This window comes from Geospiza fortis, unplaced genomic scaffold (assembly GCF_000277835.1).
Source record: "Geospiza fortis unplaced genomic scaffold, GeoFor_1.0 scaffold112, whole genome shotgun sequence".
NCBI classification, from domain to species: Eukaryota; Metazoa; Chordata; class Aves; order Passeriformes; family Thraupidae; genus Geospiza; species Geospiza fortis.
In genome coordinates this window covers 13,929,339-13,935,502 of record NW_005054298.1, presented here as the reverse complement: position 1 = coordinate 13,935,502, position 6,164 = coordinate 13,929,339, and positions in this window count along the sequence as shown.

Genomic DNA, 6,164 nt, shown 5'->3' with positions numbered 1-6,164 from the left:
GGCGAGCGGGCACGGGCGGCGGGAGAGTGGGCGCGGGGCCGGGGGCGAAAGCGGCGTGGGGTGGGCACGGCGTGGGTGAGTGGGCACGGTGTAGCGTGCAGAGCGCGGAGAAGTGTGTGTGGTGGGAATGCTCAGCGCGAAGGAGGGTGCGGGGTAAGTGCTCGCGGTGTGGGCTGAGCGTGAGCGGCGTGGATCCGGAGCGCGGGGAGAGCTGAGTGTACGCGGCCCGTGGGCTTGTGCGCACCGTGTGCGGGACCGTGCGTGGGGTGGCAGGGGGGCGTGCATGCTGTGGCACCTTACTCGTGGGGACTTGGGGGACTGAAGGCTGCTGGGAGGAGTGTGCTCAGGGCATGGGGGAAAGGTGCTGTGGGCGTGGGGTTTGGTGGTGTGCACAAGGAAGCAGAGTGTGCACGGAGTACGGGTGAATGTGCGCGGCGTCGGGTGAGCATACGCTAGGTGTGGAGTGAATGTGCTCAGCGTGAGAGTGCACCAAGTGTGGGTGAAGGCACAGGGTGTGGGGTGATCGTGCATGGCTTGGTTGAGTGTGTGTGGGACAAGGGAGTGTGCACAGCATGCATGAGCAGGGGGACCCTTGTACCCGGTGAGAAAGCAGTGTACAGGTGAGTGTGCATGGCAGGGGCGAGGCTGCAGGGAGTGTGATGTGTGTGCAGTGTGGGGTGTGATGTGTGTGCAGTGTGGGGTGAGTGCATCAGGCATGGGGTGTGAGCAGGCACTGGGTGTGGCATAAGGGTGCAGGGCGTGGGGGAGTGTGCATGGAGTACAGAGAAAGTGTGAGTGGTGAGTGTGAGCATGTGTGGAGTGTTGAGGACTGTTCTCAGTCCCAGTGCCTGCGTGCCCTGGGTGTGGGGCGAATGTGCATGGGGTGTAAAGCGAGTGTGTGCAACGTGGTCAAGTGTGGACAGCGTGGATTGAATGTGATTGAGGCATAGGGTGAATAGGCAGGGTATGAGGGCATGGGTAAGTGTTAATGGGGCTGGAGAGAGTGCAGGGTGTGGGGTGTGTGGGGAGTGACTGTACCAGCAGACAGGAAATACATGGGGCATGGAGTGAACACGGAGAGAAGGCTGTGCATGGCATGGAGGAGGAGTGGAGGCGAGTGTCCCTGTGGCTTGGGGTGTGCAGGAGATGCTGGAGGTTCACATAGGCATCAGGGTGTGCACAGGGGTGAGGCATGTGGGTGCCTGTCAGTGTGCACAGGAGTGTGAGCGTGAGTGGCACATGCTGGGGTGTGACTCTGCGTGTGTGGGCATGGAGAATGGCCATGCACATGCCATGTGCCAGCCCTCTTTTGGGTTCTCCCAGCCCAGTGCCAGGAGAGCAGTGCTGCAGGGCCAGTGCCTGTGGAGAAGTTGTGGATGTGGTTCTGCCTTCCCTCAACAGGGCCACCAAGCACTCCCAGCCTCAGCCCACGAGCTCTCCCAGGTTGGACACCCAATGTTTGCCCACTTCCTTGGCACCACCAGTTTAGTTCTTGGGCACCCCCTACCTTTATGGAGTCCTAGTGAGCAGGGTATCTTTCATCTGGGAGCTGTGCAGTAGCCTTGCAGGTTATCCCTGTGTCTCTCTGCTGTGTCCGTGGGCACATGAGGGTGCCCGTAGAAAAGCCCAGGCTCGCTGGGCTCGTAGTGAATGTGATCTGCCCCAGTTCAGCCTCTCCCCAGTCATGGAGATGCACGGTGTCCCCTTAGTTTGGGTGCCCACTCTGGGGCTAGAGGCCTCAGCTTGGGTGCTGGGGATGGGGGTGGCAGGCAGTACCCTTGCAGGCCCCCACTATCCCCAGGCACCACAGCCCAGCCCAGGCTGGTGTTTGGGCCATCAACAGCTGCCTGGCAGGTGGCAAACCACTCTCCACCAGGCAGGCACTGGGTATCTCCCCGTCAGCACAGCAGCACTGACAGGGGCTACCTTCTCTGCTCATGTGATGGTTCCTGTTTGCACCAGAGAGGTAAATGCACTTCCTTTGGGACATGACTTGCAATGTGGGGTGAGCCCTGAGACTATGCTGGTTCCCCTGGGTGCAGTGGTGTGGCATCACCATTGAGGTTTCTTCAGCAGTCCTGAGGTTGCTGGCTGCTCTCCTGTCCCCAGCTCTGCTGCTAAGTAGGCTTAGCCTGTGTGCAGTGTGGACACTGGTACAGAGCCAGCATCTACCCTCCAACATCCTTGCCCACACAGTTTAGCAAGAGGTGAGGGTGCAGAACCTTCTATCCCTCAGGCAAGGGCCTGAGAATACAGAGAGGTTCCTGGCACAGCATCACCCAGCTTTCATCACTTCCTCCATAGCTGCTGCCCTCCTGGATCCCCCAGCACCCAGCAAGTAATGTGGAGTGTCCCACAGGAGTTTGGGAATGGTGTCAGGACACCCTGTAGTCACCCCCCACCAAAGGAGGCAGAGGTGCAGACTGGTGATGAGAGGTGTGGTGTCAGGGCTGGGCAGAGCACACCGGCAGACTTGTGGACATGACACACAATGGTCCCTAACATAGAAGCCATTGCTCCCACCCTCTGCACTTCCTCTCACATAAGACCTGGCTCCTGTCTTGAGTCTCCCATTTACATCCTGGAAGACTGTCTGAACCCCCACTTAGCAGGCAGAGATAGGGCAGAGGAACAGCCTTCAGTTTCAGGCAGCTTCCTGGCTCAGGTGTCCTCAGCAGGTCCTCAGCACCCCTTTCTTTCTCGGGCCACCCCAGGGATTACACCCAGGCATGTGCTGTCCTCAGCCTGGACCCACCAGACATCCCCTGGTGAAAGCTGGACACCTTCCCACCAGAAGTTCCTTCCCTGGGGAAGGGACCCTTGCTTCCAGGCTTCAGGAGCACAGATGTTTGTATGTTTGTTAGGATCCTGTGCACAAAATAAATGCCAAGGCAAATCAGAGGAGAAGCACTTTCATCCTTTCACAATCACTTCCAAGAGCGGGTGCCTCGCTCGCACGCTCCTGCTGACCTAGGGAGGAGACCAGCCACTGTATTCCAGTGCTCACAGCAGGGGCAGGCAGGGGGGACCTGTTTCCTCATGTCCCAGCAATGTCCTGGGGCTCAAGAGGAGCCAGGTGAGCCTTTTGCTCCACCCTTTTCCTGCATCACACCAGCAAAGCCCTCAAGCACAAGACTAAGCACCTGTTGTGGCCTGGTGAACTGGGGGCTAAGGACAGGACTGGCCCTGCTGAGCAGGGATGGGTGTAGGCAGGGATGTGAGGCTGGTGGAGGGTGCTTTGGTCCTGATGGCACCATCAAAGCTCAGGGCAAAAAGCTGAGCTTTGTGAGAGCACTGCATCTGTTTTTGTCATCACTATAGGATCCCAGTTGGGAATGCAGCATCAGTGGATCATGGGGCCTGTCACTTCTGAGCTTCTGTCCCATCTCCAGCACTGCTCAGCAGCCCCACACTCTGCAGAGACCAGGAAGAGGTGTGGGATGCTGTCAGAGCTGGAATGAAGGTGGTTGCTCCCCAGAGCCAGTGTACAAAAGGTGATGGGGAAGTACCTGGTGCAGTGCACTTTGGAATACCCATTGGAGCTCCCGTGCCCAGGCCAGAGCGCTCAGGCAGGTCCCTTCTTTCTGCAGGTTACATGAAGCCCCAGGATGTGCTTTGTGCAGGGGACTGGGGAAGCATCCATACCTCTTCCTCTCCATCCTCCTTCCCTCCACCCTTCTGTCTCTCTGTCTCTCCATCCCTCTTGCCATCCCTCTATCTCTTACACTGCACATCCTCCTGCCCAGCCCTCAGGCTGCCTGCACTTTGCCTGCTTTGTTTCCCTTCCCTTGTGCAGGAGCAGGTCCTGCCAGCACCCCACACCCCTAGGAGAATGGAGCTGGCTCTCCTGTTGTCATCTCCATCTGAGCTCCTTTCCAGCACCTCAGCACTCAGCCCATAACTTGCTGGCTCTGTTCCCCCCTTTCCTCCTGGCATATGCCCTCCTCCAGCCCCTTCTGCCTTGTGATAAGCAACTTCCAAGGCCTAGGTCCTGGACAGTCATGCAGCTTCTCTGAGGTTCTGCAATGTCCAAGGATGACCCACTAGAAATCCATGGCAGGAAAATGCAGGGGTTGAGACCTCTGTGTGTGTCATGCTGCTCCTACTTGTTCTTACAGACTGGCTGTGGCCTACAGATGTGACCAGAAAGCAGCACAGGGAGAGAACAGCCTGCTCTGGACAAGAACACTCCTGGCCATGCTGCAGCCTTGGAGGGGCTGATGGTCTCTGGGACCACCAGGGCCAGCCAGTCTGTGTGTGCAGGTGTGGGGAGAGGAGGCTCTGATGACACACAGTGGGGCTGAAGGGGTGCAGGGGGAATCTCTGGGAAATCTTAAAGTGAGGGGAAGCTTGGATGAGGAAAAGGAGGAGGAAGGGGAGGTCTGCTGGGAGCCCATGCAGCCATCCACTTACCCAGCTTTTGACGTCCTGAAGCACAGCTCTCCTCACGGGACCGGAGCGACAGCTACGTGAGTCAGGGCTGGGTGTGGGGTCAGGGTGACCCTGCCTTTTGTGGCAGCATTAGTCACCATGCCAAACTTCCCCAGCCCAGCAGCACTGGAGCCCCCAGCATCACTGCCTTCTGGCTGGCTCATACCCCACAGCCCGCCCGAGTTTGCTTGCTGTGACTCAGGAGCAGTCAGCCAGGCAGCCTCAGTCAGGCTGGAAAGGCAGGGCCTGGCTGCCTCTGGCCATCCCTGCAGCATCCTTGCAGTGAGGCAGACCTTGCCTCTTCATCTTCCTCCCAGCAGCTGGCAGAGGGTGCCTCGATCACAGCAGGGTGCAAGGAAGGGGCTGAAGCCTGCTGTGGGCACCATCCCATGGGGCTGGAGCAAGCCCTGTGCACGCTGCCTCCCACACACCACAGGGACTGACCACGCAGGGACACCCCATGGCAGAGCTGGTATGGCCACCATGGGGGATCCCAGCCCTTGCATTGCCTTTGTCTGGGAGATGCTGCAGCAGAGCTGGCCTGGACACCCCCCAGTACCCATGTGCCTCACTCCAGAGGCAGCCACTGCACACACCAGAGCCCCAGAAACGGGGCAGAGCCAGGAGGAGCTGGGCTGGCTCAGCAGAACCCCCATGATGGGCAGGGGTGAGCCAGGCTCTCCTGGGCAAGCTGGGGTTGATGTGTCCTCATGGCTGCCCGGGTGACATCTGTCACTGGAAATGGAGTGAGGGCAGAGCAGGACAGTTACAGGCAGCTCCCTGGAGGGAGCAGCAGAGCCTGGAGAAGGAGAGTTAGAGGCCTCCCGGGAGAGCAAGGCTGGGCAGGCAGGAGCCCTGGCCAGGACTCAGCCCCGCCGCTGGCCAGGCAGCCCCTGCTCAGCCACGAGCAGTGAGCAGGCAGCACAACCACAGGAACAGCGTTTGACACAGTTGTTGGGTGCCACTGTCCAAGCCTGACCACTCAGCTTGGCTGAGCTGGTATCCAGGTTTCTTGGCCTCCCGCTCTTAGGACTTATTTGCGTTACTGCAAACTTTCCTGAAGTGCTTCTTTTTTGGGGGCAAAAATATTCTATTTTTGGTCTCAGTCCAGAGAGATTTTCCTTTTCAAATTTGATTGAATTAATGTGTCCAGCTGTTTTCAACTTGGGAAATTGAAGGGAAAACTGCATTCTTCCCATTTGGAAAGAAAATGTAAAAAAAACAAAAAACAAAAACCAAAGACATTAACATTACAGGGGTCTGAGATTCTCTCTCTCTCTGTCTCTCTCTTTTTCTTTTTCTTTTTTTTTTTTTTAATCCAATTATTATAAACTTCCTCTTTTTCCCTTGGGAAGATCTTGTAAGTTTTGCAATGTAAACTGTCCAGTAGCGAGGATCTGGGCTACACACGCACATCTACAACTACACCCCCGGGCTCTCCAGCTCCTTATTGCACCCCCACAGCCACCCTTGTGCACTCCTGGCTTTCACCAGCTCCCCCAGAACAGAGTCCTGCTTGACCACTGCCCACAGGAGCACAGGGATGGGAATCAGGGGGTTGTACACACTCACACACACACCCTCCTGTGCCCATTCTCCCTTGCACGCCCTTACACACACCCCACCACATGCTCAGCCCAAGCACAGCCACTTGCACAACCCAATGAACCTCCAGGAGCCCCCATGCACAGCCACAGTCACAGAGCCGCAGAATCATTTCGGTGGGAAAAGAC